Below are 15,669 nucleotides of genomic sequence, written 5' to 3'. Positions count from 1 at the left end.
TGCCGCTTGGAGGCTGGCAGAAGCCAATGGTGCGACTTTTAATAGAGACGTTCTTTTGCACCCTCTAAAACCAATGCTCCTGGCATTCGAGGGCTCCTAGCTCCCCCTCTTTTTAAAGCATTTTAATAAAGCTACTAGAGAAAGTGCAAAAGAAAACAAAAGCCTGCTTGTAGAGTTCTTTATAAACAGGCTCTAGTGAAAGGGCAGCATGTCCCCAGGCCCAGACGAGGCCCACACAGGGACCTTTGTGAGAGACACTCCAGGGGACCCCAGCCTGAAACCCCAGCTCCAGCCTGTTTCAGCCACTCACCCCAGCATGTGACAATCTGTTCTGCAGCATAAAAGTATGCCAGCAAGCTCTTCTTGAAATTCCAATTATTTTCTAAGGAGTTGTAGGTTTCGCTTTAAAGAGAAGACCAATGCTAGCGCAATGAAGACTCACATACCAGCAACCAAACAACATCCCCCAGAGACCCCCATGGAGGGTGGGGGGAAGGAGAGATGCCAGAGAAAAAACCTAGGACGGCTCAAAGAGTGGGGAGGGCTCAGACAGAATGCATGGAAAATTTTCCAGCTGAGATCACAAAGCTCAGCAGGGGGAAAAAAAGGGATCCTGACCAAGATGCCACCAACCACAGTGTAAAAGTTTAGAATCTTAACCACGGGCCAGTCCTGGAATTGTAACTCCTCATGCGAGGGTCCCCTGCTTGGCCTCAGAAGTTTCCATCTTTGACAGGATGAGCTCGGAAAATCTGTGGACCCATCGAGACCAGAATGCTCAACAATCATCAGAACTCTCTCGCATCCCAACTTCCTCACCTTTAAAGAGAAGATGCCTCAATGACAGGTTGTTGTAAGGAACTGGTTAATCCCTGTTGAGGAAACAGAAGGATGCCTAGCCTATCACTGACACATTCATTGAATGTTAACTGCTATTACCATCATCCTAGCTACCTTAGAGAGACGTGGAGATGAAGGGCAGGGCTGGCAGAAGGTTTATTTCACATTACTTCCCAATGTCAGCTTTCAAAGACTCTCGCCTATATTTTCATTTTCAACTGAGAAAGAAATCAGCCATTCCTTCAAAGTTCAATACCAGCCAAGAGTGTAAACAAGAGAGGTATTAGGGAACCAAGCACCATATCATGGAAGAAAACCGATCCCTCCGTGTAGGAAACTCAATGCTTCATCAAAATACTGACAAACTTCCAGAAAAACTTCCCAAGACAGATATGATTTTATAATCCCAATGGACAACCTAGTCTCAATTCAAAATACTCAAATGTGCACATAATTGCCATTTCCTTCAGTTTAAAAAAAATGGAGAGAGTCATTCATGAGCAAATATACAAGTAAAAGCTAAAATTAAGGATACCTTACTTACCAAGTTGAGGGCCATAAACAGCGTGGTATTATCCTCTCACTTCATCCTGCAAATAAGATCAAAGGAAATAATCCAATTTTATTAATGCTTCTCAGCTAAAATGAGACAAGACAGACCTCAATAACCTGTGAGACTCCCCGAAATAGGCAAATTCATCTACAAAGTGCAAGGGAAGACTGAGGTAGAAAGAAGGATGAAGCTTTGGGGAATTAACACAATGAAAAGCTTGATCTGTTTGGCAAAATAACCCACAAAAAAATAAATGAGGAAACAAACCAAGGTGACACCCCCTTGGTGTTTTCTGTGTCCCTCATTTTGTTCAATGAATAAACTGTGATTTAAGGACTTCAAGATTCAGAGTCAGAATGCATTAAATGTGAGTGAAATCAGGGAAGGTTACGTATCCATGTCCTATACTGCCAATTAGGAAAACATCGCTGTTGATGCAAGCCTTGAAGCAAATAGTGAACAGTTGAATACCCAATGAGTTCTACCAATCCTCTAAGGTTAATCTAAAATTATTGTCTGTCCCTCACATACCCCTCCCTGTCCACCTGAAGATGCTTTCACAGGTCACATTTGTGTGAGCTGATGAGCCAAACCTTAGCTTCTTCCTCGTAGCACCGCAAGATTTTCAACTCTTTGTTGCCACCCCCGAAACTGGAAGGCAGGTATTTGCAACCAAGCCTCTGCTAAGAAGAACTGAGCCATCACCTCCTCCATCGGCGAGAAGTTTACAGCTTCAATCAGATGGATTCCGTGAAGCACCTGGTCCCCATCAACCACATGTGTCATGCCTCTGATAACACAATATACAGATGTCACTCACCTCTGCGTTTTCCAAAGGCAAAATCCATCTTCAACTGACCATTTCCCAGGCTGCTCCTACAGATGTGGTTTATATATGTATAAACTACACATTTAATTTCTGTTTTTAATGTGAGTGAAGAGAAAGCAGACAGTGGGGAATGGTTCTCCTGCCGAACATAAATCATGTTTGCTTAAGCAGAATGTTTAGGAGGGCCTGAGAGATCGCACGGTCAGCGTCCAGACCAGAAAACATGCCTGGGAAACCTGCCCGCCTCTCCAAGATGACATAAACAGCCTTCCTCCAGGCCTCTGTGATGGCCAGGGGTGACCTCGTTCCAAATCCCATGAAGCAGAGTAGACAAGCTGTGAACAACCTAGTTGCCAGGTGAGCAACCCTAGGAAAGCTTGAACAGTCAAGGCAGGGAGGCGAAGTGAGTCATGCGCTTGGTTTTCTTCCCTCAATCCCCACCACCATTTTTTAAATAACAATGAAAGGGCCAGGAAATGACTTAGCTGAGGTCAGTTGAAGGATGATATAAGTTGGTCATCAGTCATCCAGGTGGCCCGGTCCCACAGGTGGGGCTCAGCACATCACAGTGCCAGACACAAAGCAGGGGCCAGGTTCATGGACCAGTCACTCCTGAGCTGCCTTTCTTCACTTGTACTGGCCCTCCCCACCGGAGCAAAAACAGTCAAGGTCACCACCTGAGAGCAAACCCCCTCGACCTGGATCCTCCACTCCTTCAGCACTGTGAAGTTCCTGGGCCCAGCTGGGATGGAAAACCATCGACCTGTCCATCCAGGCCCAGTGGGCCTCACCCTGCTAGCCCCCACCAGGCAGTCCTGTCTCTTCTCATCTCTTTTCCCATTACATATCTTTCCTTTCCCTCCGAGTCTGACCAACTCTGGCTACGCATCAGCTCTGTGCCAGGCCCAGGCTGAGCCCTGAAAACACAGGGGTGAAAGCCTCCTTCCTCCCTGTCTTGAGCCCCAAGGAGCTCAGAGTCTAACCAGGAAAGCAGATACATCCCACCACAGATACCAGTGCGTCCTGCTCCTCCATGTTTGGGGAAATCTCCAGTCCAGTTTTCTTCCTCATTTGGTTCTTTCCACAGTCAGCAGGCAGGGGTTGCTTCTTTTATCCCTGACTCTCTCCCACTGGGGCTTTTGCAAAGGTATCCTGACTGGACTCCTTAAATCTGTTCTGTCTCCTCCAATTCACTTCCCTTATAGCAGCCAGAACTAATGTAATATTGCCGGCAAACACATCAACGTAAACTGATGGCTGTGTGTGAAATAGACTTAAATTACACCCTAGGGCCAGCTAGCTAATATTTAATTATCTAATCATAAATCTACTCTCCAAAAGTGACCATTGCAAGCATTTAAAATATTGTTATCTTAATCTGCACCAGAGGGTCTGTTAATTACACAAAGGTCATTAATTACACATCAGTGAAATGAGTTGTATTGGCAGATTGGAAAGGGCATACAAGCACCACAGCCCTTGTACAAACAGCCTAAGTATCCAGCACACCCAATAGCCTGGAGCTCCAAGTCTACCCCCCAACTCCCACCCAACTCTTGCTTGATCTAACCAGGGAAAGTTTTGGCTGATCTTACCATAAGAACATCCACCTTGGAATAACTGTCAGAGTGCCTAGGGCTGGAACAATAGGACTTATTCAAGTTCACAGAGCACTGGGCCAGTTTGTGGGCATTTTATGCTCGTACCTGATATGCTTCCCTGGTGGCTCAGATGGTAAAGAATCCACCTGCAATGCAGGAGACCTGGGTTCAACCCCTGGGTCAGGAAGATCCTCTGGAAAAGGGAGTGGCTGGCTACCCACTCCAGTGTTCTTGCCTGGGAAATCCCTTGGACAGAGGAGCCTGGCAGGCTCCAGTCCATGGGGTCACAGAGTCAGACACAACTGAGCGACTAACACACAAGCCTAATATCAGAATTTGCTGTGAGATTGTTTCCACTGAAACACACCACCTTAAGGAATGAGGCGGTGTAGGTGGAAACTCAGAACTCCAGTTTTTTAAATAATTTTATTTTTAGCTGTGCTGGGTCTTTATTACTTCATGGGCTTTTCTCTAGTTGCGGTGCTCGAGCTTCTCATTGCAGTGGCTTCTCTTGTTGCAGAGAACTGGCTCTAGGACATGTGGGCTCAGTAGTTGCAGTTCCCAGGCTCTAGAGCACAGGCCCAACAGTTGTGGTGCATGGGCTTAGTTGCTCCGCAGCATGTGGGATCTTCCCAGATTAGGGATGGAACCCGTGTCTCCTGCATTGGCAGGTGGATTCTTTACCACTGAGCCACTAAGGAAGCCCTCCAGCGTCTCCTGATGGAGCTCCTATTTTCCCAAGATAACCTGGAAATTATTGGTCAGCCAAATGGCTTAAATTCATTCACAAAGAAATCTCAAAAGACGATTTGGGTTATACCAGTCCTCTGTTCTAAAGCCTTCTACACCTTCCTACTGTTGTCAGGATAAGGAACAGACTCTGTGAAATGCCCCGAGGCACCCTGCAACAGCCCTGCCTCATCTCTGTGTGACTGACCTCAGCTCCTTGGAGATTCCACGTTCCATCTTCCTTCCCCTTCTCACCTTCCATGAGCCACAGAATGCCAACCACCACAGCCACCACCACTTACTCTTCACTTGTGAGTTGTCTTGGCACCGAGGGCAGGGAAAATATGGAGGCTTTAAGATGTTTGCTTCTTAAAGACTTCCTAATTTTACAGCACTTTCCCCCACTGCCTTGCAGCCAAGGTAGAAAGCTGAGGCTCTCAGTCCTTTGCCAGCCCACAGAGATACAAAGTCAGGGCCAAAGGTAGGAAACCCTGTGTTCACAAAGCATCTCTTCCCCCTCTGCCCCTCTTCTCTTCCCTCGTCGCACACATCCACTCATTTCAGGGCCAAGTGTGGACTTGTGGCTGAAAAAAAATAAAATGACAATTATTTACCAAAGTCCCTCTTCTAAATAGAGTGGCTGCCCACAAATGATTCTTGTTTCACTGAAAAGATGATGATGGGCAAAAACAAAGAAGACCGCAACCAAGAGAAGATGACACTGCGTAACACTATAAAAGGATGAAGAAATCCTGAAAGACAAGATCTGGGTGACTGTGGCTGGAGAGGCTGGGGAAGAGGAGACAGAGGAGCGAAGTGGGAAGGTGAGGGGAGTCCCACATCACCAAGATAGTCACAACCTCCAGGGAGCCCTCACCATCCTCCAAGCTGACTCCCACCCTCTTCCTCCTCCCTCATAGCACCCAATACAATTATAATTACCTGTCCAATCCCGCTGCCTGGGAACTCAGAAGATCTTTCCTTCTGTACTTAAGGAAAGAACCTGATCTCCCTAAAAGTTGTAGGGGAGAAAGGAGAAGCAGAAAGAAGACACATTTCTAGAAAACTCTAGGATGCTCCAACCACCCCTGGGCCATACTGGGTCCACAGTGGTGAGTGGAAGTGCCAGGCCCGCCTGGCTGCAAGGGCCCCACTACACCTCGCTGCCCACGTGATGACGGTCCCGCACTCAGACGTCCCAGCCCAGCCTCCTCAACCTCAGTGGATGGCAGCTCCATTCTTCCAGTCACTCAGACCGAAGGTTCTGGAGTCATGCTTGATTCCCTCTCCATCTCACTCTACCTTCAGTCAGCCACTCCATGTGGTCTACCTTCAGAACGTGCCAGAATGGGCCACTTTTCTCACTGCCCCCAACTCCACTACCCAGGCATCTTTCTCTAGGTAAGAAGCCCCCTACCAAACCCAGCTTTTACCCTGGCCCACTGCTGCCCCCTCAAAGCACGCGACAGGATGACCACAGTGACAACTGTAATAGAAACCTGATCCGGGCACTTCCCAGTTGCAAGTTTTACACTGGCTCGCCTTGGAGTAAAAGCCAAATTCCTGGCAGTGGTCTCTGCACTGGCCTGGCACTGGCTTCAGGACCACTCCCTGGACACACCTGGACCAAAATATGCTCATGTCAGGGCCTGTGCTCTAGCTATTCCTAAACATCCTTCTCTCTTCCTTTGAGACTCTGAAGTCTCCCTTTCTCAGTGAGGCCCACCCTGACTACTCTGTTCAAGACACCCTGGGCCTCCCAGAACTCCCAGGTTCTCTTAATCCTGATGACCTTTTCCTTTTTCCATGGCTCTTATCACCTTCTAAGTTACCATACATATGATACTTTTTATCATGTGTTTATTATTGCATTAGTATTATATATTATACATTACTAGATACACTTATATATTTGTTGTTGTTTAGTCACTAAGTCATGTCCAACTCTTTTGCAACCCCCATGGACTATATATAGCCTGCCAGGCTCCTCTGTCCATGGGACTTCCCAGGCAAGAATTCTGGAGTGGATTGCCATTTCTTCTCCAGGGAATCTTCCCAACCCAGAGGTCAAACCCACATCACCTACATTGGCTGGCGGATTCTTTACCAGTGAGCCACCATGGAAGCCCATGTTAGTTGTACAGTATATTATTGAGTGTTTGTCTCTCCCCGACTAGACAATAAGCCCCACGAAGGGTAGGATCTGCATCTGCTCTGTTTACTGATTAGCCCAAAGCATCTAATAAATATTTTCTGAAGAAATGAATACATCTATGTATGCACGTATGTACAGATGGCAGGAAGAGGAGAAGTGTGGCCAATGCTGTGACAGATGGGGCATCCTGTCCCTCCTGGTGCTGGAGCTAAGACAGCAGTTGTGGGGTGGAGAGGAAAAGGAGGCGTATCTAGGGAGAGGAAGCACATATGATGCGACGTGGGGAGGGAGAAGGCAAGGTTCCTGAGCAACCACCCACCAGACAAGGGACTCACTGGACGCAAGCTCGTTGAGAAACTGGAGAACACCTACAGGCTGTCTGGGTGGGTCCCCTGGAGGTGCCCCCGGGGCAGGAGGGTGGTGAGAACTGTAGCTGACCCAGGAGTCTGGGAAAAGGGCTGCACACACACTATCATAACCTCAAGTCAGATGGACCCCTGGGGCAGCCGGGCAAGCAGAGGTAGGACATACAGCAATCACCGGAGCCCAGGACATGGCCTCCCTTTGAGAGCTTATAACAAAACCAACACAGTAAATGGACTGTATGTTAGCAGATCACAAGATGTAAAAATCTTTTTCCTTGGAAAATCCCAAGGGATCTTTTTCTAGCGTCTAAAGTGATTATTTTAGATCGAAAGCTTAAAATGTAACAATCTCTGCAAATAACCTTTATCTCTGGATGTAAGCATTCCTTTTTATATATTTGACTTGTAAAGCAAGCAAGCATCATGGAAAGAAGCCCTATAACAACTTAATCAATATTTTTATATCTGTGGGGAGGGGGGGTGTCCAGAAGTAATTCGTAAGTCTGAATGCTAACTCAGTACTAGGTACAGTGAAGAATCACTCATACAGACATAGTTCTTTCAACCTTATTATTTCAGAAGCCACACACCTGCAAACTGAATGGCCCTTTAAAAATACTCCAGGGACCTCCCTGGCAGTCCAGTGGTTATGATTCCTCACTTCCAACGCAGGGGAGCATGAATTCGATCCCTGGTGAGGGAACTAAGGTCCCACACAGTACACAGTGCGGGCAAATAAAAAATTTTTTTTACATAAAGCATTCCAAATTGTGTTCTTTTCTCTCAACCTCCAGAGTCTCCTGCCTCTAGCTAGCTAGCATCCTCCTTCCTCCAAATCCAAGGCATCATTCAAAAACATCTTTGCTGTTCACAAGGTTTGTTTTACAAATGTCATTTCCTCCAATGTCCTGAGCAAGGCTGTGAGTAATTCGCCAAGTTGCTTAACCTCTCTGAGCCTCAAATCCCTGCCTGGACAGGAGAACAACAAACACATAAGGGTTGTATGTGGATAAAATGAGGTGGTGTGTGCTGGTGCTGTGGGAAATCGACACAGGAAATACACGCTTGCATCCACTGTCCCATGCGTGAACTTTCCCAGGCTCCTTGGGCCTTGCACTTGGCTGTGCCATAACCTCCCATTTATCAAGAAGCCAAACAACCTCAGTGGATGGTGAGCAGGATGTTTCAGCACTCAGAGCTGACCCCGAGGCCCTGCAGAATCCATGGGGTTTCTGCATCATTAAAGAAAGGTCCAACCACATGTTTGCATGCATGTGTTTTACTACATTCTAAACTTTGAAAAAAAAATGTGCAATGATCTCTTGGCAGTGTTTCTCCATGTATGCTCCAACGGGTTTTGCACAACAAAAGGACTCTGTTGTCAGAGTTGGAAACTGTTGTTTCCTGCTCAGCATCCATCCCTTCCTTCCCTGGACACCACGTCCCAGTTTTCTTTGGGGCAGCCCCCTCACCCCAGCCCTCCTACAGTTCATGTAGTTTGCATGGGATTGACCCCACATGTATATACACTGCTCAGTCCAGGGGTGCCTAGGTGATCCTGGCCTAGAGAATGAGTATTTTCCATCTCCCTGACCAGGGCCATCAGTTCAGGGATCAGCATGAGACTCAGCCAAGTGAGAGAGACTCAATTCAGGGAAGTTTACTGGAACCACTGGAAAGGAGAAGCACTTTAGCTAAAAGGATGCTGTAAACTCACAATTGCTGGACACTACCATGTAGAAAGGGCCTGCCTGAGAAGGCAATGCACAGAAAAAGAAAGCTCCCATCACAGCATTCAAACCCCTGTATTCAGCTGTGCCTGAAGGCCACAGACAAAACTCTAGACTGCTCAACCGCCTGAACCAACAAATACACTTTTTCAGTTTGAATATTTGTAATTACAAGAATGCTAATTCACAGCTGGGATATACAAAGTTAAACAAGGTGCTTTTACTACAGGGCTTCACAGAGACTTCAAAGGATCAAAATGCATCATGCATCTCCAACAGGAGGATATAATAGGCAGCCTCTTCCCTAATATACATGTCCAATGAGCATATTTGAAGACCATATCCCAGGGCTGGTATTCCACAGAAAAGACATTGGGCTGATACAAATTACCTGTAGGTTAACCTGATATTAAAATAATCCAAATCCCCATTCCCTATTATTCTGAGACAAATGGGAATTCATTTTCCCAACACTGTTGATACATTTACCCAGACTTTAAAAATGTGTATGATTTTTTCTTTTTACTCAATTGGGGTCATATGCACAAACTATGGTATATTTTCCAGACTCAATAAAATATGTATGCACATACGTGTGTGTGTGTGTATTACACTGGGATGATTCATGAGCTGCCATGCTTTTGAATACTGCATTTTTTAATAGTCTTTTTTTTTTTTGGCCTCTAGTCCCAGTGCCAAGCTATTAATTGTCTGTGCTTTCTGTTCTAAATGTGTCATACTAGCAGCAGTCTCTCTTACTCTTTTGTGGGCTACTAAACAGGCGAAAAAGCTCATTGGAAGTCTGTGTGTTTCAAAAAAAAAAAGTGGAGGAGAGGGGCCAATATGTTGAGAGTTAGCGCTATGTTAAGTACCTGAGTTTCCACACATGAAATGCATGTCAATGACTTTGGCAGCTTACAAGATGCTTATTTCCAGGTCTTGCCTCAGTTTTGGACAGCTGAAGTTTCCAAATAACTGACCTCTGAATGTAAGAGGTGTTACAATGCTTAGCCAAGAAAAGAGTCCCTCCAAGTCAACAGTAAGCACTGTGCCCTGCTTAGAAACTTTCAAGTGAAAAGTTTTGTTGTTTTTTTAAGCCCAAGAGAGCCTATTGTCCAAAAAATTCCATTTCTTAGTTTATAAGTCATTCACTGGCATGGATGTGTCAAATTGCAGTCATTTTACAGGCATTTTGTCTGCCTTAAGTATCTGCTTGCCTGTTTAAAGGGTGTTTGTAGGCTCCTCCATTTTCTGCTCCTATAACATGAAATGGCCTTCCCAGGTGGCACTAGTGGTAAAGAACCTGCCTGCTAATGTCTCCCTCCCTCTTGTGGGAGACACAAGAGATGTTGGTTCAATCCCCAAGTTGGAAAGATCCCTGGAGGAGTGCATGGCAACCCACTCCAGTATTCTTGCCTGGCCTAGTGGGCTACAGTCCATGGGGTCGCAGAGAGTTGGACATGACTGAAGTGACGTAACACGCATGCTTTGGGGTCACATAGAAGAAACCAAGCTTCATCCCATCATTGAAAGAACAACCTTGGTCCTGATGAGGTAGGCAGGTCACAGGTATACAGGCAGGCTGTCTGGTTTGGGCAGTAAAAAACCAAGAAAATCAGTGTTTTAGATTCAACCACAGGAATGGAAAGTTCCTGAATCCTTTCAGTTAGTATCAAGCTGTGTTTGCTGCCATGCCTCGAGAGTTGACAAGGAAAAGCCATCAGTTCGTCTCATATCAGCATCCGAGGACCCGGAGGCAGGGACGCAGGCACCTGTGGCCCAGAAGTACGACTTAAAGAGGAGCCCAGCTTAGCACTACCCTGATGCCTTTTGCAGAATCCAGAGCACATGTTCTGAAAGGTTCACAGGCTCCTAGGCTCCCCCAGGGCACCCTCAAAGTGGGGAGGAGACAAGCACCTGCTCAGCCAGCCACGTGGAAACTCTGAGCTTGTCCGGCCAAAGAAAACACCTCTGCTGGCCTCCACCCCCAGCGCTTATGCTCAGAAGGGCCTCTGTCCTCCGCTTCAAGGTCTGAGGACCAGATGTGGGCCTGGGTGATGGCCTGGCAGGTCTGAGGAGCCAGGGGGCCATTTAATCCTCAATTAGGACCTGTACACACCCCATCAGCCCAGCTACTTCTTCACAACAGCTGCACAGCTGAAAAGCCCTTTTGGAGAATATGGATCACTCAGTACATCTTCAAGCCCTAAATGACAAGATCCCCAAAAGAGAGCACCCCTCTGAGAAGGGTCTGTTGTGTTGATCCTATTGCCTTTGAGCAATCTGCTTCCCTCCTGCGTTACAGGTAGAAGTGTGGAAGAGGGTGGGGAGGACAGCTGCTCTGTGTACATTACTGCAAACACTCTTAGGGCAGCATGACTACAAATGAAAAGGTATTTGGAGACAGAGCAGGGAGTACTGGCTCCCTCACCAGCCCCAGGCAAGGCCCTGGCCAGGACGGATGCTCCTGGTGTCAGAATTGGGCTGTGGTTTCTGCTTCAGTAGAGGGCTCTCTCTGAGCCCCCAGACCCTCCTCCATGAAACCACTGGTGATGTCTGAAAGGGGTAAGCAGGACAGCAGTTGGGGCCGAGGATAGAGTGGGAGAATGCTGTCCAAAGCCATATGCACAGCTTTGGCGAACAGCCTGGGGTTTAGAAGGTAGTGGCCCAAGATCCAGGACTCTCTTCACTGCAAACACTAGTTGACCTGGTACTTATTCTACGCTGACTGCCCACGTTTGCCCTTCAGTCCCTTCAGGGGAAAAACTCACCCTCCAGGTGCGCTTTCCAGTGGAGGAGACCCCACGAAAGTCCATTAGCCTTGCTCCACCTTCAGTGGGCTCTCTGCCCAGGCAAGTGGTGGCTGCCAACTCGAGCTCATCTCCAGCCTGCCCCCTCACATACACCATTCAACTCTTTTAAGCAATAACGAAATAATAAAATACCATAGTGAAGAAGATGGGAGGAGCGTCATCAGTGAACGAGAGTTTTCCAGAAAATGGAAGAAGACAGGAGACAGTAGAACAATGACTGACAAGCGTGGAGCAGACAAGCCCAGAATAAACATACCACAAGAATGTGGGGGCTGATAAGGAGTGGGTCTGACAGGCAGAATCTGGCAGGAGCTCAGGATCTGAACAGCAGGTACCATACAGAGCAGAGTGACAAATGGTGCTAAAAGTGGGGACTGCTGAAAGAATCAGTGACAACGGGCCCTGCCTTCCCCAGCCTCTAGTCACTGCCTGGCCTAAGACCTTGAAGCCAAGGCCAAAAAAGGGGGGCCCATCTTCAAAGACATTGACTCTTGTGAAAATGCAACAAGCAGTAGATTGGAGATTCCTCAAGCTATCCTTGGTGCTGTTTCTATCATAATTGGGAGGCCAACTGGAAAGGGGGGTCCTGATCCTCAAAAAATACAAGTGATGTGCCAGAGTCTTTAACCACACAGGCAGCCCTCATTGTAAGGTGAACCAGGGAATGAGAGGTGCCTTGGCCACCTAGGCTGCTGACACAAGGCTGCCCTGTGCAAAGCACAGGCAGGACGACACCATCACTGGGAGTGGCACATCCCAGTAGATGCCCCCGGTCACCATATCACAAACCAGCAGGCCACACTCACTCCACCAGTCTCCACACCAACTAACCCCACCACCTCCAGCCCATCAGCCTCACCCTGAGACCCCACTTTCTTTGAGCAGAACAGAGCCTTCCCATCTTTGAACTTTAAAAGCCCCACCTGTTTGCTTCTCCAGAGCCTCATCCCAGAGCATATTGGATTCTGCACTGGAGCAGGTTCCCTGCTTGGCCATACTTTGCTGTTTGCATTTGATTTCTGGTCTCTAATAATTTTTCTTTTATAACATGCGGAAAGCCTTGGAAACTCTGGAATGTGGTAGGTGATTAAGCTCCCACTTCATTCCCACAAGTGAGAAAGGCATGAAATAAATTATGTGTGTGTATTTCAAGAGAAGACAATGTGTTTGAAGTCTTCCATCATCAGAGTTTGTTGAATAGGATGCAATGGGGTCTTAGAGTAGTGTGTGCACACATTTGCATGGGTTTTCATAACTGTAAAAGAATTTTTCTCCAACAGTCTCTTATATGGGAGCCCAATACATAGAACTGATTAAAACAAGCTGCCATGGGAGAGCAGGGGAGGGGAATCAAGGCCCCATCAGCTCAGATCACTGTCTTTTTCCTTTCTTGTGGCCCAAGTAATGTTCTTAAATGACATTTCCAGGGAGCACAGTTATCAACTCCAACTCAGAACAACTAAAAGTAAATGAACCATAAGAAAAAAGGAGCTATTTAAAGCTATATAAAACATACAAAATTTAAAATATGAGCAGTGGGACTTTCCTGGTGGTCCAATAGTTAAGAATCCACCTGCCAGTGCAGGCGACACAGGTTCTATGCCTGGTTCGGGAAGATCCCATATGCTGCAGAGCAACTGAGCCCATGAGCCACAACTACTGAGTCTGCACTCTAGAGTCCATGCTCCACAACAAGAGAAACTGCGGCAATGAGAAGTCCGAGCACACAACTGGAGGACAGAGCCTGCTCGCTGCAACTAGAGAAAGCCTGTGTGCAGCAGTGAATATCCAATGCAGCCAAAAATAAATAAATATTTCAAAAATAAGTTAATAAAACATGAGCAGTTGTCCTTACCTGCACACTTGTAAACACTGACCAATAAAATCACAGGTAGTTTCACCAGGCAGAATTCAGCAATCTTCATCATCATCATCACCACCATTGTTGTCATCCTCATCTACATTTAATAAGTTAAAGATAAGCCGTGCCTAAGTGACTGATATATACTCAATCATTCAATCCAAACCACAAAACGATGAGACCAGTATTATCCACATTGTAAAGAATTTGACCAAGGCCCCATAGCTAGTGGGTGACAAGGACCAAGATGCAAACCCAGGTCTGCTGGACTCTCCTCATATACTCTTAGCCATTGTATTCCACTAGCACCCATAAAAGCCACTTGTGTCCTTCTTTATGTATTTTATGAATTTATTTGTATTAACTACTGTCATAAGAAGGACTGGGAGTAGGGGAGAGCCAATTCCTCAAGTCCTAGAGAGACAGATAAGGCAGAGATGCCCATCTAGCCTGGAGTCACCATGGAGATGATCCCACATGTCACAAAGAAAGGGCTCAGAGGAAATTTCTCACCCCAAGGGGACTCAGTGCTCCTAAAACAGTCAGATCTATCAATCTTTCTTCAGTTTCTTCCCTTCCTAATCATCAGAAAAGCTTATGAGTTTTGACATTACCACATACTCTCATATAACTATATTAAGAAGGGGGAGAGAAGGAAGGGGTGTAAAAGAATTAAAATACGTAATCTACCAAAACAGACTAGGTTTAAAATCAATGAGTCAACAGACACCAGTATATATATACACACACATACACATATACTATTATAGGGGAGCTTTCCTGGTGGCTCAGAAGGCGAAGAATCCGCCTGCAATGCAAGAGACTCGGGTTTGATCTCTGGGTCCGGAAGATCCCCTGGAAAAGGGAATGGCTACCCTCTCCAGTATTCTTTCCTAGAGAATCCCATGGACAGAGGAGTCTGGCAGGCTCTAGTCCACGGGGTCACAAAGAGACACAACTGAGCGATTTTCACTTTCATACTAATACATTAGTATATATACTATGGACTTCCCTGGTGGCTCAATGGTAAAGAATATGTCTGCCAAGAAGGAGATGAAAGTTCAGTTCCTGGGTTGGGAAGGTATTCTAGAGGAGGAAATGGAAATCCACTCCAGTATTTTTGTCTGGGAAATCCCACGGACAGAAGAGCCTGGCGGGCTACAGTCCATGGGGTCACAAGAGAGTCGGACACAACTTAGCAACTAAAACAACATTATTAAGGAATTTGAGGGAAAATATTAGTAGAAAAACAGATCCAATTATTTACAATCATTCTCTGGGGAAGTTATAATAGAGACTAAGGGGTGGCTACTTAAGAGACTGCTGCCGTTTTATAAGCATTTTAATACTATTTGGTTTTTCAAATCAAGTGCCAATATTCCTTTGATCTGTGAAAAATGATGAAACAAAAATAATAAAACCTACCCTCCTAAGTGGCCTCCTTTAGCTTAATGGCCTCCAGAAAGGAGTTCAAACAGAGACAGTACAATTTGATGTGGTTGGTGGAGCCATGAGATCTGAGCCACTGCAGATGGGAGGTGCCTGGTGTTGAGTCAAGAGCCCTGGATCTTGAAACAGAAGACCTGGCTTCCAGTCTTGGCCTTGGTGCTCCAAGCTCTGTGGCCTTAGGCAAGGTGCATCATCTCTCCAAGCTTCCTTATCCCATAAGGGCAGTCATCCACACCTGATACAACCAAGAGGATTAAATGCCATAAATCCCAATCCAGTGATGCAAACTAACCTCACGGTAAGAAGACAATGAGTGGTGACCTGAAAGTCTGAGCCAGGGAGGTGAGAGCCATGGAAAGATAGACTTGAATAAGAGATATAGGCTTCTTGCCCATGAACCAGGCACTGAACTGAAATTTCCTCTCCCCTCCATGCTGTTCCCCACTTCTTTGATACCATGGAGTATATTTTAGGGTTCTACAGACTCAAAAGAGAGGCAGATAACCCAAGTGTCAATCTGCATCCCCCTGGATGAGGCTCACTCAGACCTTGAACCCATTTGATCCTGGCCTGGGCCCTCTTGAACAAAGTCCCTCCTTGATTCTTCCTAATTAAAAAAAAAAAAAAAAAATCTCCGAATTACTTAGCCTTAGGATCAAACCTTAGGCCCCAAAGAGGAACCTCCAACCCTTTCTCCATTATCACTATGTCACACTTTGTGAGAGGCCTGGCCGTAGCTGTCAT

This window comes from Giraffa tippelskirchi, chromosome 1 (assembly GCF_054371585.1).
Source record: "Giraffa tippelskirchi isolate mGirTip1 chromosome 1, T2T-mGirTip1v1.2.pri, whole genome shotgun sequence".
Classification (NCBI taxonomy): domain Eukaryota; kingdom Metazoa; phylum Chordata; class Mammalia; order Artiodactyla; family Giraffidae; genus Giraffa; species Giraffa tippelskirchi.
This window is presented reverse-complemented; position numbering follows the sequence as displayed.